This window comes from Hordeum vulgare, chromosome 1H, assembly GCF_904849725.1.
Source record: "Hordeum vulgare subsp. vulgare chromosome 1H, MorexV3_pseudomolecules_assembly, whole genome shotgun sequence".
Taxonomy (NCBI): Eukaryota; Viridiplantae; Streptophyta; class Magnoliopsida; order Poales; family Poaceae; genus Hordeum; species Hordeum vulgare.
The window spans coordinates 143,191,659-143,218,004 of NC_058518.1; positions in this window are offsets into that span (position 1 = coordinate 143,191,659).

A 26,346-nucleotide genomic window follows, 5' to 3' on the forward strand; every position below is an offset into this window, starting at 1 on the left:
AGAGCGCAGCCGCGACTTACCAACGCTGCATCCAGAATTGTCTTCATAACCAAATTGGCCGCAACGTTCATGCCTATGTTGACGACATTGTGATCAAGACCCGCCGGGAGGAGACACTTCTGGAAGACCTTAAGGAAACCTTTGAAAATTTATGGGTATATCAGATGAAGCTAAATCCTACCAAGTGCGTTTTCGGCGTACCTGCGGGAAAACTACTAGGTTTCTTGGTATCGGAGCGCGGCATCGAGGCTAACCCGGACAAAATTGAGGCGGTTACTTCCCTCGGCAAGCCGATGAATGTTAACCAAGTTCAGCGATTGGCGGGTCGTATTGCGGCTCTCAGTCGTTTCGTGAGCCGCCTCGGAGAAAAGGCGATTCCTCTTTATCAATTATTGAGAAAGTCCGACCAATTCGTATGGACAGAGGAGGCTGACGAGGCATTTCAGGCCTTGAAACATCAATTGGTTAACCCGCCGGTGCTGGCGGCCCCGACTGAAAAGGAGCCTATGCTCCTGTATATCACCGCGAATTCCAAAGCGGTCAGCGTGGCTGTGGTCGTCGAAAGAAAGGAGGAAGGAAAGGAATACCCGGTGCAACGCCCGGTGTACTTTATCAGTGAGGTGTTAACTCTTTCCAAACAGCGATACCCACATTGGCAGAAACTGGTCTATGGGGTGTTCATGGCGAGTCGAAAGCTTAAACATTATTTCCAGGAACACCCGATCACCGTGGTTAGTTCCGCGCCCCTCGGTGACGTCATCCAAAACCGCGAGGCAACAGGGCAAATCGCCAAATGGGCAATAGAACTTGGGTCGCATCACATACAATATACCCCCCGCATGGCCATCAAGTCCGAGGCACTAGTTGATTTCGTCAACGATTGGACGGAGCTTTAGGCTCCGGAAGATCGGCCTGACCTTACCTATTGGACTATTTATTTTGATGGATCCAGGCAGTTGGAGGACTCGGGGGCGGGTGTGGTGTTGATATCCCCTCAAGGAGATAAGTTCTGCTACGTTCTCCGGCTAATGTTCCCTTGCACAAATAATGCGGCAGAATATGAAGCTCTGCTTCATGGTTTGCGACTGGCAAAAGAGATGAACCTAACCCGAGTCAGATGCTTTGGGGATTCAGATTTGGTGGCGCAACAGGTTTCGGGCACCTGGGACTCTCGAGATCCTATGATGGCGGCTTACAGGCGAGCTGTATCTGACGTGGCGGGCTATTTTCATGGGTACCAGGTTGATCATGTTGATCAGGGACTCAACGAAGCAGCTGATGCCCTCTCGCGACTCGGCTGACAGAGAAAACCGGTCCCCCCTAATGTTTTTTTGGATGTCTTGCATAAGCCGTCTCTGACTATACCCACGGAGGAGGAATTGGCGATACCAGATCCCGAGTCTCAGCTTGTGGCGGCTCTCCATGTCACTCCGGATTGGGCTCTTCCTTATCTGGCTTATCTCGCTCGAGGCGAGTTACCCACTGATGAAGTTTTGGCTCGCCAGATTGTTCGGCGTAGCAAGTCCATGGTCATCATTAATGGCGAGCTATATAAACGAAGTGCTTCAGGGGTCTTTCAGCGGTGCGTCTCTTCCGAGGAAGGATGCATAATCCTAAATGACATCCATTCTGGAGATTGCGGGCACCACGCCGGGTCACGTTCTTTGGTATCAAAAGCCTTTCGACATGGTTTCTTCTGGTTGACGGCTCACGCACATGCAGAAGATATAGTACGGTGGTGTGAGGGGTGCCAACGGTATGGGAGACAGGCTCATGTGCCGGCTCAAGAATTGAGGATGATTCCCATTACTTGGCCTTTCGCGGTCTAGGGGCTGGACATGGTCGGTCCCTTTAAGATGTCCTCCAACAAGAAAACTCACTTATTGGTGGCGGTTGATAAGTTCACTAAATGGATTGAGGCGGAACCTGTTGGGGCTTGCGATGCGGAGACTGCGGTCAAATTTCTGAAAAAGCTGATTTTCCGTTTTGGATATCCACACAGTATTATCACGGACAATGGTACTAACTTGTCCCAAGGAGCGATGCTGGATTTTTGTCGCCGTGAACATATCCGGCTTGATATTTCTGTAGTTGCTCACCCGCAGTCAAACGGGCAAGCAGAGCGGGCGAATCAGGAAGTCCTACGAGGGATTAAACCTCGCCTCATGGTTCCCCTGGAAAGAACCCCAGGGTGTTGGGTTGAGGAACTACCTTCGGTATTATGGAGCATCCGGACCACCCCGAATCGATCCACGGGGTTCACGCCTTTCTTTTTGGTCTATGGAGCAGAAGTTGTCCTTCCTACCGACATAAGACATGATTCTCTTAGAATCGCCGCATATGTGGAGCAAGATAATGAGTTGGCGCGTCAGGATTCCTTGGATGCCTTGGAAGAGGCGCGTGACTTAGCGGCGGCTCGTTCAGCTATCTATCAGCAAGATCTGCGGTGTTATCATAGTCGCCGGATTAAGAGTCGGGCTTTCCAGGAGGGCGACTTGGTACTTCGTCTGATACAAGATCGGGCAGGCATGCACAAGCTCTCGCCCCCTTGGGAAGGGCCTTTCGTCGTCAGCAAGAACCTCCGCAATGGTTCTTACTACTTGATGGATCTTCGACCTGATCGACCGACTACGGAGGCTGAGTCAACTCACCCTTGGAATATTGCCCATTTGCGGCCTTACTACACTTGAGTTCTTAAAAACTCCATGCTTTGTATGTTTTTTCAGTCTCATTATGAAGTAATAAAATGTTCCCCGACTTGGGGGCTTCTTCCTTAAAAAAGAGCAATTTGTGTTATCCTGTTGCGACCTTATGAGCCGACAGAACATGCATTAAGGGTGGGTGCACGAGCTTTCTGACTCGCCTCCCCCTGTCGCGACCGTATGAGCCGACGAAACCTGTATTAAGGGTGGGTGCACGAGCTTTCTGACTCGCCTCCCCCCGTCGCGACCGTATGAGCCGACGAAAACTGCATTAAGGGTGGGTGCACGAGCTTTCTGACTCGCCTGCCCCTGTCGCGACCGTATGAGCCGACGAAAACTGCATTAAGGGTGGGTGCACGAGCTTTCTGACTCGCCTGCCCCTGTCGCGACCGTATGAGCCGACGAAAACTGCATTAAGGGTGGGTGCACGAGCTTTCTGACTCGCCTCCCCCTGTCGCGACCGTATGAGCCGACGAAAACTGCATTAAGGGTGGGTGCACGAGCTTTCTGACTCGCCTCCCCCTGTCGCGACCGTATGAGCCGACGAAAACTACATTAAGGGTGGGTGCACGAGCTTTCTGACTCGCCTCCCCCTGTCGCGACCGTATGAGCCGACGAAACCTGCATTAAGGGTGGGTGCACGAGCTTTCTGACTCGCCTCCCCCTGTCGCGACCGTATGAGCCGACGAAACTTGCATTAGGGGTGGGTGCACGAGCTTTCTGACTCGCCTCCCCCTGTCGCGACCGTATGAGCCGACGAAACCTGCATTACTGGTGTTAAGGTTTGAACTTGGAGGGTTTTTTTCTATCCTCTGCATGTTTTTTGAAACTACTTGCAGTGTCTTTTATGTTCCCAGGTGATATGTTCAGAGGTCTGTCCTTGGCGGATTAAGCATTGCAGAAGATTTTTATAAAGGCGGATCAAATATTTCAAACCGCGTCAAAAGCAGTATAAGGTTGTATTTTTTGGCAGAAGGGGTCATCAAAAGATAGTATTAACTATTACATGGTTCATGGACCAAATTCGAGAAAGGTCTACTTCCCTAAATCCTGGCGCGAGCTTTGACCGGCTTCGATTTGTAAATCGCCCAAGACCCAATTGCACTTGGACAAAGAAGCAAAATCATCTTCATCGGTCAAGATGGATGCCAGGTCTGCTTCCCAGTCAAAGGGGTTCTTGGGTCGCCGAGGGATTAGGTTGGTCACCACGAAGGTTGGCGGGCTGATTTTCTTATTCTTACCATCGTAAGCCGCTTGATATTTTGTTAAGTCAAAGCTGGCGACGAGTTGAGTTGCGGCCAGCCGAGAATCTTTGACAACCTTCTGGTAGTCTTCTTCCACGATCTCCGAGCCGTCATCTTTAAGCTGAGGGAAGCCGGCAGCTACTTCTTCCAAATTAATTTCCGGAGCGTACGCCAAGCAGCGACTCAGAGCCGTCAGGACACCCTTCCGGGCGGCTGACCGGGTTAACTCACCGATCTGGGGAGGAAGTGTGGATAGATATCCAAGCACCTTCTTGATGGAAGTGATGGGCTCTTTCGCACCTATTACGGCTTTAACGGTCAGCACACTTCCTGTGTACAGCTGTTCCGTCAGCGTATAGATCGCCTTCAGCATCAACACGCAGTCGTCTTGCAGATTGGCGACTCTCGAGCCTGGGATTTGATAACCGGTAAGTTAACATTAAGGAATTTGCCCAAGGAAGAGGATAAGGTTGGAGAGTTAGGTAAAGCTTACCAAAGATGGCTTGTGTCATGTTGGAGATATGACGCTTTAAGCCGGATAGCTCCTGTTGGACAGTCGCCAGCTTTGCTTCTGCTTTTTCGGCTCTCTTCAAAGCCGCGTTTTGGTCAGCCTGAGTTCTTTCTAACTTGGCTTTGAGCTTTTCCAGTTCAACCAGAGCCAACTTATATTTGTCTTCCGTCTGAGTTCGGGCATCTTGTTGATCAGACAAGTTTCTCCTTAAGTCTCCCAGGGCCAGTTCGGTCTGGGCAAGGCTTTCCTGTTCAAAATTTAAAACAAAGACAAGTCTCATCAATATTGCAAGGCAATACCCCTGACACTTGGGGGCTAATGTATAATTCTCAAGAAAAATTATACAGAAATCAAGACCCGGCTCATCCTTTTACTGATGAGCCGGCCCATTGGGGGTTAATGAAGATAGTATAGAGTATAAAAGTTTACCTCATGCTTGTTATTTAACATCTTTAGCAGATTCTTTTCCATCTCATAACTCGCTTCCAGGCGACTTGCGAAGCCAGAACAGAGTTCTTTAAACTCCAGACCTGCATAGTCAGAAAGTTTCGCCTTGGAAGGCCCAGACTCGGGAATTGATGGAAAAGGGGATGATATATGTTTGGTGAGGATTGTCGCTGCCGGCTTGGAGAAACCAGAACCAGTAATGACTACAGCATCTGGGTCATCAGCTGTCGCCATTGCGATCGGTGATCTAGGGACGTCCGTTGATCCTTTGGGCGACTCAGGAAGGTCCGCTTGAATTATCGACTCGTCTTGACTCGGATCTTCTTGAGTCGGAGTAGCTTTCCTTGGAAGTTCAGAAGTGGCGTCAGGGATTGATCCACTGGTCTTCCTCTTTTTGGCTTGTGCCCAAACGAAAGAGACAGGTGTGTTAAAAAATTAAAAAGAGTGCTATTCTCAAGGATCAGGGCGACAAACTTACCCCGGGACTCGGATCATTGGTGGAAGGGTCGACATCACTGAGTCGCCAGAAGTAGGGGGAGAATCCTGCAGAATTTATACATCGATAATACAAGCGGGTTATGACTGTGACCCAAAAGCAGCATGAACAATGGTTGCTCAAATAAAAAAAAGGGGGGAGGTACCTCGCTTGGTTTTCTTTTGTTCTTTGTTGGCAAGCCAGGTATTAGATCGCCGGAGTGACTTCGCGTTTTCCGGTTCGAGGCGTGCTGTGTTCTCTTCAATAAGAAATTTGGATCCAAATGGGCATCCGGATGTGAGAAGGGGACTTTCCCACATATTCGCCGGGCCGGCTTAGGCGAGGAAGGAGATGAATCGGAGGAGACGAAAATTACCTCGACGGAGTCCTCTTGGCTTCCGTTATCTTCATTCTGTTACAAGAGGAGTGAGAGATATAAATAAAAGTTAAAAGGTGATAGGTGGCGAGTGAAAAAGAGGACGGATTGGTACCTCTGAGAGTGCGTCACCAGCTTGAGATTCGTCGACTTCAGATGGCTCGGCTGCAGTAGATTTACCTTTGCCCTTGTTTTTCTTGGAAGGCGGCTTAGCACTCTTCATGGCTTGTTTCTTAGGTCTCCTAGACCAGAACTTGTTGCCTTTCTGGAAAGGAATATGGCATGAAGTCATGATGGCAGTAAAACAGATGGAATAAAAAGTTGAGGGCGAGTTAGCTTTGGTTACCTTGGGTGCCGGGTTAATCTTGCTGAAGGGCTTGAGGCCGATTTGGCCGCATTTTGCTGCTGGTTCGCCGGTCAGCTTCGTGATGATGGCGACGATGTCTTTTTCCGTTAATGATGTGTGGAAGTAGCATTGGGGATGATCCAGAGTGCCGTCAAATTCGCACATCAGACCATCTCGGCGGCTCAGAGGAAGGATCCGCCATTCGACCCAGCAGCGGATCAGGTCAACCCCGGTGAGACCGTTGTTCGTCAAGGATCTCAGTTCGGACAGAATTGGGAGGAAGTCCGACTCTTCTTCTTCGGTGAGCTTGTCAGGGAGCTTAAAATTGACTGGAAGGCGGGTTGGCCTGTAGCCCAGAAGTTTGTTCTCGCCGGCAGGGGATGTTTCTTTGCAGTAAAACCAAGATTCACCCCAGCCTTTGGGGTGGCTAGGCATAGTGAGTGAAGGAAACGGACTGTCCCTGCGACGCTGGAAGTTGACCCCGCCAAGTTCCAAACTGGGGCCATTGTGGAATTCCGTCTGGCAATTCAAGTGGAAAAAGTACCAAAACAGAGGGACGGAAGGCTCGATCCGCAGATAAGCTTCGCAAAGGACCTGGAATTGACTTAGGTTGCTTATGGAATTGGGGCCCAAATCCTGGAGTCGGATATTCATGAAGGTCAGAGCGTCCCTAAGGAATTTAGATCCGGGCGGCTTAAAACCCCGTTCCAAGTGTTCCACAAAAACTACTATCTCCTCTTCCTTGGGGTTGGGGAGGTCTTCTCCTAACCCGGTGCGCCATCCAATGACGTCTTGAGGATCCAAGCAGCCCGCTTTGACGTAATTCGCCAAAACAGCATCATCGACTTTGGAAGGAAGCCAATCGCTCTTGAAAACGGCACCCATGCTACAAATAGGTAAGAATATGGTATTACATGTCTCGAACATTTACTATGTGAATCGGGATCAGCTCTTGCTTAAACCGCCGGACTAGGATGCCGGGTTGGGTTGATGTGGCGACTTAACGGAGCAGGGCTATTCTCAGAAGCGATGTTCCTGTGGGTGGTGAAATTTATTCTTTCCGAAATACTAAGGGAAGGACGAAGTTTCCAAACATCTTTTTTACAAACAGTGAATGAGGAATGGATCTGTTGAACAGATATAAAAACTTGCGGACATGGCTAAAACATGAACGATGTGTGATCAGGGTGGTGCCTCATGTTTGAAGAAACTAGTGTATTTAGAAAATTCGCAAGAGCACAGATTGATAAGACTATTCAAGGCACTGGGTGCCCTAATGGCGCTCGGACTAATCAGTTCGAGGATAATAGATGGTTGCGAGTGGAGGGCTTCGGAGCTATGGCAATGGCGGAAGCATGAACAAGAAATAAATCTACCCTTAAAGAAGGGGATACAGTGGCCTAACCTGAAGATCTTGGTCGAAGAAGATCGGCGGTGATGGAGGCTGTTGGAGAAGCGCAGGGGTCCCGGAAAATGAAGGGACCCTCGGCGGCGGCGGAGCCTGGCAACGGCGACGTCTTGCGGGCGGCGCCGGAGCTCCTCGAACGGCGACGGTTTGCGGGCGGCGCCGGAGCTCCTCGAACGGCGACGGCTTGCGGGCAGCACTGGAGTTCTTCGAACGGGGGCGGAGTTTGCGGCCAGCGGCGAAACCATCGGGAAGCGGTGTGTTTCTTTGTTGCGATAATGGGGGGGGGGCTGACGAGACTGGTAGGTGGCCAGCGTCGGCCCTGTCCCTTCCGCCTATTTATCAGGACAGGCGCTGGAATCGAGGCGCCGTGAGCGGGAACCGCTTGGGAACAAAAGATTCGCCATGATGACGTCCGAAGATTTTGGGATAATGATGCACTAAAAGATCCGTTGGGATTGTGTTAAATTTCCCGAAAGTCGAGGGCTAAGGAAAGTGCTGATGGGAAATGCATTGGCGGCTCAAAGATTTTTTCCGGTACCGGTTGGCGAGTTAAAATTTCTGACGTATGGAGGAACACAAAGGAGTGAATCGCCTTCAACTAAAACAGAAGCATTGGCATGAAGATTCAAGTCAGTTTGGGGCCTAATGTTGGGGATATTGCTTATTAAGTGACCCGCCCAATATGGGCCGGGTTACTAGTAAGGCGGTTCATCCTTTGACTCATTTGGGCCTCAGCCTGGGTTTTACAAGACGGCGACTCAGAGGCCGCGGTGGTCATGATTTGTAAAGAGGAAGGGACTCTTGTAAACCCTAAAGCCTCGACCTCTATATAAAGGTGAGTTTGAAGGGGGATAGGTAGGTTAGAAATCATCGAGTGCTAGGTAAGGCGAGTTACGCCTTTCTTGTAATCGAATCCACATCAATACACGCCAAACAGGATGTAGGCTATTACCTCCACGCGAGGGGCCGAACCTGGGTAACCCGCCGCGTTCCTCCCGTTCAACCCCTTTGAGTCGCCACCAAAGTGCGATGGTTCCCGTACTAAGTCCTTTCACGAGGACATCTGCCGTGACAAAACCACGACAACAAGGATCTTGCCGGGATCCCTACCTCTCGTCTTCAGTCTTTAAGTCGTTTTCTTGAACGTCTTCTTACTTGCCTTCAGCAGTCCTCCGGCAGGCCTTGCCACGGGTGTGGCTACAACTGCCCATGCACATGTAAGGGGTACTAAAGGACCAAACATTGGTACACCGACAGGATCCATAGGCCTAGGCCATAGAGGGATGCAAGGCGTTCATGTCTATTACCGTTATCACGCTCCTCCCACGATACACGTTGAATGCGCGACATGGGGGACGTGGGCGGAGTGTCCGACATGGTCGCACACATGCAGGATCGTTTCCTCGCTAGCCAAGAGGTGGCCCCATGTCATCCCCATAAAGGGGAAACCATTGAGGCTCTTACCCATTACCTCTTGCTCTTTCCAATCTTGGAACCGCCGTCGCCTTCTTCCTTGAGCGCGAGACAGAGCTTGCCCATCCATCCACTGCTCCCAAGCCCCACATCTTTGGGCTCTGCCCCCATCGCCGCAATGCTGCCGAAGCAAAGCATGGGGAAAGGCGTTGTCTCGGAGAACGATCTAACAAAGATGCAGAAGAAGCTTCTTGTATTCCCCCCGGGGCTAGCTGCGAGAGACCTGAAGGATCGATACCTGTTCATGTGGGCGAGGGGGACGAAGGCGCATCCCGCTACTCACGTGCATCCAGGTTCTGCCGGTGGTGGCCCAGATAAATACCCTTTCTTCGCAGATTACTTTTACTACGGTGTTTGTCCTCCTTTCTCCGATTTCTGCATCAACATCATGTACACCTACGGCTTCCAACTTTTGGATTTTATGCCGAATGCGGTGACATGCATGTCTTTCTTTGCCCACCTTTGCGAGAACTTTGCCGGAGTAACCCCCAACATGGACCTCTTCCTCCACTACTTCATTCCCCAAATTAAAAAGGGAGATGCCCTCTCTGGTTCTATCACCTGGATCCCAAGGGCAGGAACCAAGGATATATACCCAGAAGGTGTCTTCCGCGAGAAGTGGGAGCAATGGCGGGGGAAGTGGTGCTCGATTGTGGAGGAGAAGCCCCAGCCCTTTTCCTTTCCCCGGACAACCAAGATGACGTGTGGCGACGATTAGAGCGCTTTCGATTCTCAAGACGAGAAGCTCACGGTCACCATCACTAGAATCATGCTCCTCAAGGCTGTCGGGCTCACAATAGAGATGGTGGGCGCAGATTTACTTAGTCGGTGCATCGCCCCTCTATAGAACAAAGGGAGGCCAGCTCGAGACTTCAAGATCACGACGGATATCATGAGGGACCGCCCTGGGCCGAACGGCAACCTCACGGTACTGCAGCACACAACCCTCTGCCATAAGATGTTCAGGATTGATGGGAAGTTCAAGATGTCGGCATGAATAGTTCCTCTATACAACAACTCTGCCATGAGCTCAATCGTCACCATGATGCCGGTGTGCATTACCCATGAGCTCGACAAGACTTGGGCTAAGCCGGCTACAGAGCAGGTACAACAGTTCTTCAACAACTTGTCGGAGATACCATCCGGGAAGAGATGAACCTCATCCGCCCCACCACTGATGAAGAAGTGACGTACATTGCCAGCAGGGTCGAGGGAGAGAGGCTTGGCATGGAGGCCGGTAGTGTTGGCTTCATGGGAGGAGAGTCCACCGAAGAGGAGATGGTGCCGGAGGGAGCGCTTGATGGGTAGGATGAGGTTGCCGGGGAGCACAGTGGCGCAGCTACTGGGGGTCCTTCTGGCGAAGAAGCAGCCGAGGAGCAGCCGCACGAGGAGCCCCCAGTTCCGAAGAAGAGCATCTTCTTCGGAAGGCCACCTCTAGCGCCCCAGTCCAACAATCCTCCTCTTCTGTCACAACCAAATGTCCCAGGGCGACCCCTCCACCTCCTCACCTGGATACTGCGGCGGAAGTCGACTTCGACCTCTCCGCCTTCAGCTCGAAAGAGGAAGAGTAAGAGTCTTGTGTAATTTCCAACTCTCTAGTTTTGTTTTGCTTGCTTATCCATCTTGGTCCTGTTTCCACAGAGACACGGAAACTCTGGCGCAGAGGATTGCGAGGAAGGAGAAGACCTCGACAGGCGATGACCCTCCGGCGAGCATGACAGGTGCGCCAGAGGCAACTTCCATCAGCCCGAAACTCAGCCCACGACAAACTCCTTAGCGCAGCCACCACCGTGGGTCCACTACTCATTTCCCACTGGCGAGTGCTAGGACAGTTATCTTCACCACTGACATCGCCGGGCTTGCAGGAGAAGATAGGAAGCAAGAAGAGCCATCAAAGGCTCCCCCTGACGCACCACCTCCATCGACCACGCCACCCAGAGGTAGATCTTCGGCAAGGGCTTCTGCAGCGAACCCATCCTTGTCGAGGATGATCCCGCAAGCACAAGAGCTGGCAGCCCTACATCGGCAACCGATGTTGCCGGAAAAGGAGCAGCAACCTCTCAGCAGGTTGGCGTGGGTGAGCCATTTTCCCAAGAGTACATGTTGTTTTGTCTCTACGTCTTTTTTATCTTCTTGAGCTTATATCTTGGCCTCATCTTACTCCCCTGTTTTTGGTTTTCAGATCCCCATCCAATGTTGTACATGGATGTCGATGCCGTCATTGAGGAGATCACCAAGGAAGCTTCCATCGAGGCCAACAGCATTGTCGCTGATGCGCCCGCCAAGGATGTAGAGGAGGAGACAGCCAAGGGGTCCGCGGAGAGAGCCGGCAAGGAGCCCAGTGACCATACAAACGACATTCCTGTTGTAGGAGTGCCATGCGCTACCCCATCCACTGATCCCTATACAACCAATGGGGCGGTTGCTGAGCATCGGTCATCAGCATCCGGAGCCTCCTCTCCCCGCAGATACCTCGAAGGTGGCGAGGGCCTGTTCATCAACATGCCAGGAGTGGCAAGTACTCGGGCGCCCATCGAAGGAGAAACCTTTTTTCGATGAGATCACCACTGCTGCTGGGCTCAAGATCGTTGGCGACCCAAGAGCCGGCGGCAGCAAATCCAATGAATATCAACTCCTCCAAGCTATGAGCGACAACTTCCAGTAGCTCCGCGCGCTCCACCGTGCCCGGAATGAGAAGCTGGACTCTAGGGTAGCGATCGTTCAAGTAGCGGAGGCGTACTTCGATAAGCGTGTCAGGGAGACACAAGCCTGGTTCACCGAAGCCTTCCAGGAGTTGCGGTCTAGTCGGGAGCAGCTGAATGAAAATCGGGGACGAGCTCCTCTTGAAGCGGTGTGACATCGAGCAGGCGCAAGAGAAGGCCTCACAGGAGGCTGCAACAGAGGAAGCCTTCCTGATGCAGCTTCATGTAGGGCTTGATGGTCAGGAATAGGATCTTGCCACACGTGAGAAGGAGCTTGCCGACAAGCTCCACAACAAGGATGAAGAAATCGAGAGGCCTGTCGTGCAGCGGACTCGGGGGCTAGAGCAGAAGCATGAGGAGGTCCTTGCGGCTCAGGCCACCGATCATGCCGGCAAGCTGAAGGAAGCCGTTGATGTCGCCATTGCTGTAGAGGCCGCCAAGAATGAGCTTGCCGACAGGGTGAAGAGGCTGGAGGCGGATCTCGAAGGTTTCGTCAAGGAAATCTCGACAGTCGGGGCCGAAAGAGAGAAGACTCTCTTTAGCTTGGTGGAGATGGAGACTGCTGAATCTGACAAGACCACCGAACTTGATGCTGCCAACGCCTCCCTTGCCGATCTGAAGCTGAAGCTGGGTACTTTGGAGGAGGCCCTCGAGAGCGGCAAGGCTCGTGAGAGGGCCTTGACCAAAGATCTCTAGGACGAGAAGGCTCTTCTCGAGAGTGCTGTCGCTACTCATGACGACTATGTGGTAGGCATATAGACCTGAACTGAACGCCTTGATGATTTTGTAGCAAGGCTCACAACGCAGCTATCCACCATGGTCCTGCATAGCTTTCGCTATTCTTCCAACACAGGGACATCCCAGAGCGCCAGGTTACCTTTGTTCTTTAATAGTCTGATTGGTGCTCTGGAGCAGTCTCACTCTGGCCAGGCAGCCCGCCTGGCCAACGAACCCCGGAAGCTGTGCCGGGATGTCCTCTTCAAGGTGCTCACCAAAGTGGCACACTAGAACCCCGGCATCAACCTCACCAACGTGGTGTACGCTTGCCGAAGGACGTGAACCTCAAGCGCTTCGACAAGGTGAGCCAAGTCAAGAGGGTTGAAGGCCAGCGGAAGGACTAGCCACTCAACTTTCTTTCTGCCGCTGTGATTCCATGTAAAAGACAGTTTCATAATAGTTAGAATCGCGGCAACTTATTAATGTAATATACTCCGCTGTGCTTCGAATGGATGTATGCTATTCCCCTTGTTTGATTTCTTTCTGTATGGTATATACCCTCCACTTTGTTGGAAACTTGATGGTGCACACAGCCCTGCCGCGAGCGCTTCAAGGAGCGGATCCTTAGCAGCCTGTTGGAGGCATTCGCCATCGGCAAGATACCTTGGCGCAATCAAACTTGCCGAAGCGCATAGCCCTGCCACGTGCGCTTCGAGGAACGGATCCTTAGCAGCCTGCTGGAGGTGTTGCTACCGGCAAGATATCTTGGCGCAATCAGTGCATCCACTTAAGTTGTTGAGCGGGCTCGAAACAAATTAAGGGCGCAACCGATCATGACAAGGTTCCTTCACGTGCAGGTTTTCGATACAAAAGTTGAAATCGTCCAAGGGAAATAACTTTGCAGTTAAAAATTTACACAAACTTTTTTTAACTCAGCTTTTTGTTGATATACACCTTTCTGTTGAACAAAACATCGCGTGAACATTGCATGTTGGTGTCCATACCATCATCCCCTCGGCAAACTTGTACACGAGGGAAACTTCTATCCTTTGAGAAAAAGAGAAAATATGGATATGGAACCTTGGCGGTTCGTTAGTACTTGCTGGCAATAAGCCTAACACAAAACTTTAGATGAGCAGGCATATAAATAATCATGGAAATCGACAAGAATTGTGAAACACTAAGATTTTATTCAACTACACACACGATCTGCGCCTGGCTTTGTACAAAGGATTACATGCCTTGTCGACAAGACTTGTAGAAAAGGTGCATGCCGGGGAGCCCGGCAACCGCGCCTTATGGATAGAACTTATGAAGATGTTCAATATTCCAAGAGTAGCTCACTGGAATGCCATTTTCGGTCTCCAGGTGGACTGCGCTAGGCCTGGTGACTCGAACTACCAAATAAGGGCCTTCCCACTTTTGCGTCAACTTGTTGGAATTCTTGGCCGACTGAACGTGCTGAAGAACAAGGTCACCTTCCTTAAGGCTTCGAGATTGAACCTTGCAGCTATGGTAGCGGTGCAAGGTTTTCTGGTAGCGTGCAGCTCGCACAACAGCCCGAAAACGATCTTCCTTGAGGAGCATAGCGTCATTTTGTCGCAAATGCTCTTTCTCAAGCTCATCATAGGCGAGCAGTTGAGGTGACCCGTATATGAGTTCTGTGGGGAGAACTGCCTCCATCCCATATACTAGGGAGAAGGGTGTCTAGCCGGTGGCTCAATTTGGTGTCGTTCTGATTGACCAAAGAACTGCCGACAGCTCATCAATCCAGCGTCTTCCGCAATTGCGCAGCTTGTCAAAGGTTCTTGTCTTGAGGCCTCCCAGCACTTCAGTATTTGCCCTTTCTGGCTAGTCGTTGCTCCTTGGATGAGCATCAAAAGCAAAACAGATCTTGCCGCAAAGGTCTTGGACGTATTGTATGAAGCTGTGGCTCGTGAACTGTGTGCCATTGTTAGTGATGATCTTGTTCAGAACACCAAAGCGTCAAACTAGTCCCTTGAAGAACTTGATGGCTGATTGTGATGTCACCTTCCTCACTGGTTCCACTTCCGTCCACTTTGTGAACTTGTCGATTGCAACGTACAAGTACTCAAAGCCCCCGGCAGCGCGGTGGAAAGGGCCGAGAATGTCGAGCCCCAATACCAAAAATGGCCAGGAGAGAGGGATTTTCTAAAGAGCTTGGGCTGGTTGATGCGCTTTCTTCGAATGGAACTACCACGCTTCACACTTCACACTTGGTTACTAGTGCAGTTGCATCCTGGAGGGTGGTGGGCTGAAACAAACCTTGTTGAAATGCCTTACCGACAAGAGCTATCGACTCTATGTGGGAGCCACATATGCCTCCATGTGTCTCTGCCAATAGCTCCAGTCCATCTTCCCGAGGAATGCACTTCAATTTCACGTCGTTCGGCCGCTTTCTGTATAGGACATTATCCACAAATTGGTACATACTAGACCGACGGGCTACTTTCTCTGCTTCCTTCTGTTCTTCGGGGAGCTCCCATGTTTGGGGGAACTGAACTATGTGTTGTGCCCATATTGGAGCTTCAGGCTCGATGGCAAGGACTAAAGGCATGTCTTCTACTATGGGAGTGGTTGTCTCTATGGCTGGCACTCGAGGTCCTATCGGAGCGTGTCGCTCCCCGGCAGGCTTGGTGTTGTTCCCGGCAGCTTCCTTGCCGGCAAGGTCCTTGCCGGCAGCTTCCGACAGCTTTGCAGGAAAGTACTGGCTGGAATTCAACTTCCTTCTCTTGCCTAGCCATGTTGGCAGTGCCATAGATGGTTAAGTCAGTCAGAGCACAAAAGTTCCTGGTTCCACAGGTAACTTGACAGCGACATGCTCTGACAGTTCATCAACAATGCTATTCTCTACACGAGGAACATGCTGTGTTTGCAGACCATCAAAGCGCTCCTCAAACTTTCTCACTTCATCTACGTAAGCTTCCATCAACGGGCTCTGGTAATCTCTGTTGACTTGCCGGAAAACAAGCTGCGGATCGCCTCTGACGATGAGCTTCTTGATTCCGAGGTCTGCCGTGATCCTGAGCCCGGCAAGTAGTCCTTCGTACTCTGAAGTGTTGTTTGTCTCCTTCTCCCGGGAGGAACACATCTGGATGACGTATTTGAGGTGCTCCCCGGTGGGTACGACAAGCAAGATGCCAGCACCGGCACCTTGTAGCATGAAAGCTCCATCAAAATACATAATCCATTCTTGATTGGTTTCCTTGTCGGGGAGAGTCGTTTCTTGAATCTCTTCGTCCGGTGTCGGCGCCCATTTTGCAATGAACTATGCTAAGGATCTGCTCTGAATAGTGGATGTGCTTTCAAACTTGAGGTCAAAGCTTGATAGTTCCAAAGCCCACTCCACAATCCTGTTGGTTACATCTTGGTTTTGCAATACCCGTTGCAGCGGAAAGTGAGTGACAACGATGATCTCATGTGCCTGGAAGTAATGGCACAACTTCCTTGGGGCCATAAGGATGCCGAAGAGCAACTTTGGCACACGAGAGTATCTTGACCTAGCCCCTTGCAAAAGGGATCTCACAAAATAAGATGGGCGCTCCACCATCTTCTTCTTCTACATTGCTTCATCTCGAGGCTCTGCCGAGGAAGATCCCGTCTTGCCGCTTGACGTTTCTATGCTTGACTGTGCTACCTCTGCCAATGCTTCTTCGTCGTCTTCTCTCTGCTCCACTAACGCAACACTAACTACTTGATTTGTTGCCGCTAACTATAGCAACAATGGCTCTTGTGGTTTAGGCACAACTAATGTTGGCGCAGAGGAGAGGTACCTCTTCAAATCTCGCAACGCTGCCTCTACCTTCGGAGTCCACTTCATGGGACCAACATTTTTTGATATTTTGAAAAAGGGCAGGGCGCGCTCAGCAGATTTGGAGATGAACCAACTCAGAGCAGCAACACAGCTGGCATGGCGACGCACATCCTTGACGCGTGTTGGTGCCTCAATCTGCTTGATGGCCTTGATCTTGTTGGGATTCGCCTCAATCCCACGCTGCGACACAAAGAACCCGAGAAGCTTGCTGGACGGGACACCAAACATGCACTTCTGTGGACTGAGCTTCAAATTGATCTTGTGCAGATTCATAAATGTCTCTTCTAGATCTTGTATGAGCATTGCTTTGTCCTTGGTTTTGACCACTATGTGATACATATAAGCTTCCATATTTCTATGTACCTGGGGCTCAAAACCAATCTAGATCGCTTTGGCCAATCTTGAACTGACATTTTTCAACCCGAATGGCATCCATACGAAGCAGTACGAGCCACAAGGGGTGATAAATGCAGGTTCCTTTTCGTCTTCCTCGGCCATGAAGATCTGATGATACCCGGAATAAGCGTCAAGGAAAGACAGCAGATCATAGTCGACAGTGGAGTCCACAATCTGGTCGATGCGCGACAAGGTAAAAGGATCCTTTGGACATGCTTTATTGATATATGTTAAGTCGATACACATCCTCCATTTTCCATTTGCCTTGCACACTACAATTGTATTGGCTAACCATGTTGGGTGGATAACTCCTCTAACCAAGTCTGCTGCCTCCAACTTCTTGATTTCCTCGAGAATAAATTCTTTCTGCTCCAAGGCTTGCTTCCTGACCTTCTGCTTGACGGGCTGCGTATGAGGGGAGACAACAAGGGGGTGCTCAATCACCTTCCAGGGAACACCGGGGACGTCACATGGTTGCCATGCAAACACATCTACATTCGCCCACAGGAAGGCAATGAGCGTGCTTTCCTGTTTGCCATCGAGGGTGGAACTTATGGTGAAAGTTCCTCCCATACCATCCTCCTTGGCGGGCATCTTCTTGGTCTCTAGTGGAGCTGCCTTGGACTTCTTGCTCCTGCTGGTGGAGCTCGCTGGCACATTGTGAACAGCAGCGCAACACTCCTAGGAGGTGCGCTTGCCAGAGTGTGTGCTAGAGATCTTCTTGTAGATCTTCTTTCTCCCAGCTTCAATGGAAGGAGCGGGTGCCTTGGCGGCAGGCGCTGCAAGTGCTTCCCGGTAAATATGATTGGTGCAGATGAACGCATCCTTCTTGTCAGAGTGGATGGTGATAACGCTCATCGGCACGGGAATCTTCAATGTATTATACGCATAGTGCGATGCCGCCATGAACTTGCCAGCGCTGGACGACCAAGGATCGCATTATATCGCAATGGAATCTCGGCTATGTTGAAGAGAACCTTCTCCGTCCTGTAGTTCTGGTCACTACCAAATGTTACTGGTGGCATAATCTTTCCCTTCGGCTGGATCTTCCCCGGACCAATCCCCTGAAACGTGCCCGTTTCTTCGAGATCCTCATTAGGGATTTGCAACCTCTTGATCACGTTGGGCGAGATCAAGTTCATTCCAGTCCCACCATCAACTAACATTTTTGTCACCTTGAGGTTGCAGATTGTTGGTGAAACCAACAATGGCACATACCCGACCGCAGTTGTGCGATCTGGGTGATCCTCAGCATAAAAAATGATAGGCGTGTGCGACCATTTCAATGGTTTCTGAGCACCAATAGATGGCTCTGTTGCATTCATTGCACGCGCCCACAGTTTAAGCTGGCGGTGGGAATAATGCAATGAGGCGCCCCCGTCAATGCACATCATGTCTGTAACCTTCTGGAATTCGTGGTCGCTGGACCCATCGTCCTCCTGGCTACCATTGTCTTCATCCCCTTCTTCCTTGTCACGGCCTCGTGTGGGCCTCTCCTTCTTCAGCTTGGCCTTGGCGCGGTTACCGCCGCATTTCTTGCCGGACCCCTCGGCACCATCCTGGGCCTTCTCCTTATCCCGCCATTTGTACTCAGTTTCTGCTTCTGGGCAAGCTGCTCAACTTCTGGCAGTTTTGGAGATCGTGGCCCTTGGTGCGACGGATCTAGCAATATAGTTTCCCGGAGCTCTCTGACCCGTCGGCAGCTGCCAAGGCCTAATAGGGGGCGCACCTGGCAACATCCTTGCCGGGGGCGTTAGCCTTCGCCTTCTTGGCGGTGTCGACGTTGCCGGACCCCTCAACCGCAAACACGGCCTTTCCCTTGCGCTTCTTGTTACGTCGTCGACCCTTCTTTGCCGGGGCGTTGGCGTCTTCTTCGTCAGAGTTGGTTTCTGCGCCGGCATCTTCGCTGGCGAGCCTTCGCCATTCTTAAGCCCGAGCACATTTATCAGCCAGATCATAGAGCTTGGCGACATCCCTGATCTTGTTCATCGCGTGTTCTTCGCTCATCTTTTGGTTGTGTATGTTCTGATGGAACGTGCTAATGACAGCGGTAGGATGAACATCTGGGATTTTGTGTTGTAGGCGGCTGAACCTTTGTATATACTTGTGCAAGGTCTCTCCCTCTTTCTGGGGGATGAGATGCAAGTCATTTCCTAGCGAGGAGCTCGGTGGCCACCGGTAAAGGCGCCAACGAAGTCATGGCACATATCTGCCCAGGAAGAAATGGAATTCTTCGGCAGATGCATCAACCATGACCTAACTTTGGTCTTAAGCACCAACAGGAAGTAGTTGGTGAGTATCTTATCATCGCGAGCCTCGGCAACCTACACCACAATGATGTAGAGGCTCAAGAACTCTAATGGGTGAGTCCTGCCGCCGTATTTCTCCGGGATGTGCGGTTTGAATGTACGGGAAATGGGCCACTGGACTCACCACAGCTCACGAGTAAATGTTAGACAACCCACCTCATTAGGTAGATCGCCAGGATACCCTAGCACGGCTTCGTCGATAGTGCGCCCCGCATGCTTGTCAGATTGATGGCGCGCTTCCTGCCGCTGTGCAATGGTGGTCCGAGTGTCTTCTTTGCGCCATTCTTTAAGAACTTGACGCTAATCAAGGCGGGTCCGTGGATCGGACGACGCCCACAAATCGTTAGAGACGTTGATCCGTCAGGTTGGGGACCGTTGCTGTCGCCGTGGAGGGGAGTGTATCTTGGTCGTGTCGTCTCCAGCCTTCTCGCCATTCTCGTGTGTTGTCTTGGTGGACTGCCGCTTTGAAGGATTCGGCTACTGCGGCACATCGCCATTAACGAGGCCGATGAGGCTCTGAATGGTGGCTCTCCATTCTTCGAGCTTCTCTGTCACAGGAGGAAAGTCCAGGAGCATCTCTGCTCGTATCAGCGCTTCCGTTGGTGTAGGCGTCGGTGTGAGGTGCGAGGAATGCAAACTGCTCTTACTCCTAATCATGTTAGAAGGAGCAACATCCCGGTCCCGTGATTGCACACTGCTTCCACCAGCTTCTTGACGTGCATGTTGGCCCTGTGCATCTCGAGAGTGATGCTCAGGAGTCTTTCCTCGGCGGCACCACTCGTCGCGTGCGGCCTGGGAAGGTCATGGCGTATGCGCCGTCGTGGGTGCCTGAGAAGGCGTATGTCCGTCCTTCGAGTTCGCCACGCCGCCCGTAGGCCTCGCAGCTCCGTCCATAGACCCACCGACGCGCGGGTCGCTGTTGTGGCTCCGACCAGCGCCGCTCGCTTGGGTTTGATCACCAGAGTGTCGTGGAGGTTCTTGACCTCCGCCTCCTCCGCCTGCGCCCATACTGTCGCTTGTGTGTATAGTCACAGGAATACTAGACGCGGGTGTATCATCTGCCGTTGCACCCATTCTCTTGGGAGCTATGGCGATGAAGATGATGAAGAAAACTGATGCGTTGATGCTAGATCGGGTTAGTGCAACCTCTCTCCCCTACCCAGCGCATCGAAGATGTTGGGGAAACGATCACCTATGGGATCGTGCGGATCCCTTTACGGTTTGGCGGGGAGAGAGGGAAGCACCAAGAGAAGAACCAAAAATCAACGTGAGGGAGGTTTACCCAGGTTTAAGCCACTGAGAAGGGTAAAACCCTATTCCTTCCTTAGCTGTATTATGTGCTCTAGGGTTCCGGCTACAAGAGAGTTATGCGTGCACAACAACTACGTACTGAGAGTCTAAAACCCTAGAGTTGAGAGTCTTTAAGAGCCGATCCCTCTATAACTACGCCTTGGGCCTCCTTTTATAGGTCAAAGGGGTCACCAACAGTGGCGAAACAGGGCACCCACGGGGGGCATAGTAGTACAGTGCACAAACGGGGTGTAAAACCATCACACTGTTACTGACGTCTTAAGACAAACACATTAAACGCTCTGTCACACATCCCTGACCCTCTGTGACATGGGACAGGGACGCATTCCATTGGCACTGCTCATCCCTAGATGTCGCTTGAGACGTACCTAGGGGGAACGACACCTGGCCGCTGCGCTGGAGCGGTGGTAGGTTGGCGGGATCTTGCCGGGCGCATGTCCTGCCGGGGCTCTGTTAGCTACCCCAGCAAGGATCTTGCGGGGATCCCTGCGTCTGGTCTTCAGTCTTCTAGTCGTTGGCTCGAATGTCTTCGTACTTGCCTTCAGCAGTCCTCCGACAGGCCTTGCTACGGGTGTGGCTACAACTGCGTGTGCACAAGTAAGGGGTACTAAAGGCCCAAACTTTGGTACACCAATAACTGGACAAACGCTTCGCGTCATGTCTTGAGATTGAGCTTATTTCTTTGCCTCTACTCTTGTAGAACTTGTTGAATTTTCTGACCATGAGGCTTATCTCATAATCAATGACAATATTGTCCTTTGAAGTATTGGGAGTATCACATGAAGCTTTGTAAACACCGCTTGACTTGTTGTGCATCTCATCTTTGTCCTTGAGTGACATCTCATGAGCAACAATCGTACCAATGACTTCGGTTGGCTTGAGATCTTTGTAGTTTGGCATCATTTGGATCAATGTGCATACTGTATCGTACTTTCCATCGAGAGCTCTAAGTATCTTCTTGATGATGAATTTGTCGGTCATCTCTTCGCTTCCTAAGCCGTCAACCTCATTGGTGGTGAGAGCTAGCCTAGAGTACATTTCAGCGACACCTTCAGCATCCTTCATCTTGAACTTGTCAAGCTAACTTTGAAGCACATGCAACTTCTCCCAAAGTATCTCACTGAATCAGTACCTTCATGCATATTGATCAAAGTATCCCAAAGTTCTTTTGCATTCTCAAGACGATTGATTTTGTTGAATTCTTTGGGGCATAGAAAGTTGAAGATGACGTCGCAGGCTTGAGCATTGAGTTGCAACATCTTCAGTTCATCAGTTGTCGCATCACGATCAAGTTCATGTCCTTCTCCAAAGAAGTTACCTTGCACACCAAGAAGAATAACATCCCAAACATGAGTATTAAAACCAAGAATATGCATTTTCATCTTATGCTTCCAACTAGCAAAATTAGTGCCATCAAAATATGGACCTCTACGGTGATAGTTTCCCTCACTAGACGCCATACTCTTCGAGGTTGTTAAACCGATGAAATGGAGACCAAAGCTTTGATACCACTTGTAGGATCGAAAGTATGTTTAGGGGGGTGATTAGACTACTTGACAAGATAATTTTTTTCCATTTACCAATTTTAGTTGAGAGGCAGCTATGGAAGTTATAGCAAGTCAAGTACACCCTACACATGCAGTTCTAAGAGTGTAGCAGCGGAATGTAAAACATGCAAGCGTAAAGTATAGGAGTAAGGTAGGGAGATCAAACGCTTGAGGTTCAGACTGCGATTTTTGGCATGGTTCCAATAGGTGGCGCTATCATACATCCATGTTAGTGGAGACTTCAACCCACGAAGGGTAACGGCTGCAAGAGTCCATGGAGGGCTCCACACACGGAGGGTCCACAAAGAAGCGGCCTTGTCTATTCCACCACGGCTTCGCCCATGAAGGACCAGCCTTACTCATGATAGATCTTCATGAAGTATTCGATCTCCTTGCCCTTACAAACATCTTAGTTAAACTCCACAACACGAAGTAGGAGGCTCCCAAGTGACACCTAACCAATCTAGGAGGCACCTGTTGGAAATATGCCCTAGAGGCAATAATAAAATGGTTAATATCATATTTCCCTGTTCATGATAATCGTCTATTGTTCATGCTATAATTGTATTAACAGGAAACAATGATACATGTGTGCATAAATAGATCACAATGTGTCCCTAGCAAGCTTCTAGTTGGCTAGCTCGTTAGTCAATAGATGATCATGGTTTCCTGGTCATGGGAATTAGATGTCATTGATAACGGGATCACATCATTGGGAGAATGATGTGATGGACAAGACCCAATCCTAAGCGTAGCACTAGATCGTATTGTTCATATGCTAAAGCTTTTCTAATGTCAAGTGTCTTTTGCTTCGACCGTGAGATTGTGCAACTCCTGGATACCGTAGGAGTGCTTTGGGTGTATCAAACGTCACAACGTAACTGGGTGACTATAAAGGTGCACTACGGGTACCTCTGAAAGTCTCTTTTGGGTTGGTACTAATCGAGATCGGCATTTGTCACTCCGCGTGAGAGAGTGGTAACTCTGGGCCCACTCGGTAGAACATCATCCTGATCTCAATGTGACTAAGGAGTTAGTCACACGATGACGTGATACGGAACGAGTAAAGAGACTTACCGGTAACGAGATTGAACAAGGCATAGGTATACCGACGATCGAATCTCGGGCAAGTTCTATACCGACAGACAAAGGGAATTGTATACGGGATTGATTGAATCCCTGACATCGTGGTTCATCTGATGAGATCATCGTGGAGCAAGTGGGAGCCACCATGGGTATCCAGACCCCGCTGATGGTTATTGGCCGGAGAGGTGCCTCGGTCATGTCTGCCTGTCTCCTGAACCCGTAGGGTCTACACACTTAAGGTTTGATGACGCTAGGGTTATAGGGAATTGTTATACGAGGTTACCAAAAGTTGTTCGGAGTCTCGGATGAGATCCCGGACGTCACGAGGAGCTCCGAAATGGTCCGGAGGTAAAGATTGATATATAGGACGGATGGTTTTGGACACCGGAAATGTTTCGGGCGTCACCGGTACCGTACCGGGACCACCGGGACCACCGGAAGTGGCCCCGGGGTCCACCGGGAGGGGCCACCAGCCCCGAGAGGCTAGATGGGCCATGTGCGGGAGGGAACCAGCCCCTAGGTGGGCTGGTGCTCCTCCCACACCCAGCCCAAGGCGCAGGTGGTGGGGAGAGGGGGCAACCCTAGGCGCAGGTGGGCCTTAGGCCCACCAGGTGGTGCGCCACACCTCCTACCACCCTGGCCGCCCCCCCCCTCTCCCATCTGGTGGCCGCAGGCCCCTAGGGAGGGAACCTATAAATAGGGAGGGGTTTTGGACATTGGGGGACACACTTTTCCCCTTTCCCTCGGCGCAGCCCTGCTCTTCTTTCTCCTCATCTCTGCCGGTGCTTGGCAAAGCCCTGCCGGAAACCTCGTCTCTCCATAGACACCATGCCGTCGTGTTGCCGGGGATCTTCCCCAACCTCTCCCTCCTCCTTGCTATAACAAGGTGCGGGAGACATCACCGGGCTGCACGTGTGTTGAACACGGAGGTGTCGTGGTTCGGCACTAGATCGGAATCTCACCGCGATCTGAATCGCCGCGAGTACGACTCCATCAACTGCGTTCTAGCAAAGCTTCCTCTTAGCAATCTTCAAAGGTATGAAGATTCTCTCACCCCTTTCTCGTTGCTGGTCTCTCCATAGGAAGATCTGAATATGCGTAGGAATTTTTTTGAATTTATGTTACGTTTCCCAATAGTGGCATCCGAGCGAGGTTTTCTATGCGTAGATTCTATGCACGAGTAGAACACAAAAGGTTGTGGGCGATGATTTGTCAATTGCTTGCCTCTACTAGTCTTATTATTTTCCGGCGGTATTGTGGGATGAAGCGGCCCGGACCGACATTACACGTACGCTTACGTGAGACTGGTTCCACCGACAGACATGCACACCGTGCATAAAGGTGGCTAGCGGGTGTTTGTCTCTCCTACTCTAGTCGGATTGGATTTGATGAAAAGGGTCCTTATGAAGGGTAAATAGCTTTGGCATATCATCGTTGTGGCTTTCACGTACGTAAGAAAGCGTTCTTGCTAGAAACCCAAATCAGCCACGTAAAACTTGCAACAACAATTAGAGGACGCCTATCTTGTTTTTGCAGGGTTTGACATCTGATGTGATATGGCCAAAGTTGTGATGTTGCATGTATGATGTATGATATGATCGTTTTATTGTAATAGGTTTCACGACTTGCATGTCGATGAGTATGACAACCGGCAGGAGCCATAGGAGTTGTCTTAATTTATTGTATGAGATGCAACGCCATGTGCTTACTAGTTTTACTTCATTGCTAACGGTTAGCTATAGTAGTAGTGATAGTAGTAGTTGGTGTGACGACTCACATTTATCAAGATCATGGTTTCACGCCGGTGACGATGATGATCATGCGATGCCTGAAGATGGAGATCGAAAGAGCAAAGATGATAATGGCCATATCATGTCACTATATGATTGCATTGTGATGTTTATCATGTTTTTCATCTTATTTCTTAGAATGACGGTAGCATAATAAGATGATCCCTCTTAAAATTTCGAGAACGTATTCCCCTAAGTTTGCACCTTTGCGACGGATCGTTGTCTCGAACTACCACGTGATGATCGGGTGTGATAGATTCTAACGTTCGCATACAACGGGTGTAAGCCAGATTTACACACGCGAAACACCCAGGTTGACTCGACGAGCTTAGCATGTACAGACATGACCTCGAATACAAGAGACCGAAAGGTCGAACAAGAGTCGTATGGTTGAATACGATCAACATGAAGTTGCTCACCATGGTGACTAGTCTGTCTCACGTGATGATTGGACACGGGTTAGTCAACATGGATCATGTATCACTTAGATGACTAGAGGGATGTCGATTTAAGTGGGAGTTCATACTTAATTTGATTAAATGAACTTAATTGTCATGAACTTAGTATAAAAGTTTTCTTTATAAATATTGTAGATGGCCAACGTCAACCTCAAGTTCAACGCATTCCTAGAGAAAAACAAGCTGAAAGATGATGGTAGCAACTATGCAGACTGGGTTCGCAAATTGAAGCTCATCCTTGAAGCAGCTAAAAAGGCTTATGTCCTTGATGCGCCGCTAGGTGACCCTCCCGCTCCCGCAGCAGCCCAGGACATTGTGAACATCTGGCAAACATGGAGTGATGACTACTCTCTGGTTAGGTGTGGCATGTTATAGAGTTTGGAAACGAGGATCCAAAGGAGTTTTGAGCAACATGGTGCATATGAGATGTTCCAAGAGCTGAAGCTACTTTTTCAAGCTCATGCCCGTGTCGAGAGATATGAAGTCTCCGACAAGTTCTTTAGGTGTAAGAAGGAGGAGAACAGTTCTGTCAGTGAGCACATACTCAAAATGTCTGGGTTACACGGTCGTTTGACTTCACTTGGAGTCGAACTTCCGGATGATGCTATAATTGATAGAATCCTCTAGTCTCTCCCACCAAGCTACAATGGTTTTGTGCTAAACTACAAGATGCAAGGGATGGAGAAGACCATTCCCGAGTTGTACTCGATGCTCAAGTCTACAGAAGTAGAAATCAAGAAAGAGCATCAGGTGTTGATGGTCAACAAGACTACTAGTTTCAAAAAGGGCAAGTGTAAGAAGAACTTCAAGAAATACGGCAAAGTCATTGCCGAGCCCGGTAAGCCAGATGCCGGGAAGAAGAAAAACAATGGACCCAAGCCTGAGACTGAGTGCTTCTATTGCAAGGGAAAGGGTCACTGGAAGCGGAACTACCCCAAATACTTAGCGGACAAGAAGGCCGGCAACGTTAAACGTATATGTGATATACATGTTATTGCTGTGTACCTTACCAGCGCTCGTAGTAGCTCCTGGGTATTTGATACCGGTGCTGTTGCTCCCATTTGCAACTCAAAGCAGGAACTGCGGAATAAGCGGAGACTGGCCAAGGACGAGGTGACGATGCGCGTCGGGAATGGCTCCAAGGTCGATGTGATCGCCGTCTGCACACTACCTCTACATCTACCGTCGGGATTAGTTTTAAACCTGAATAATT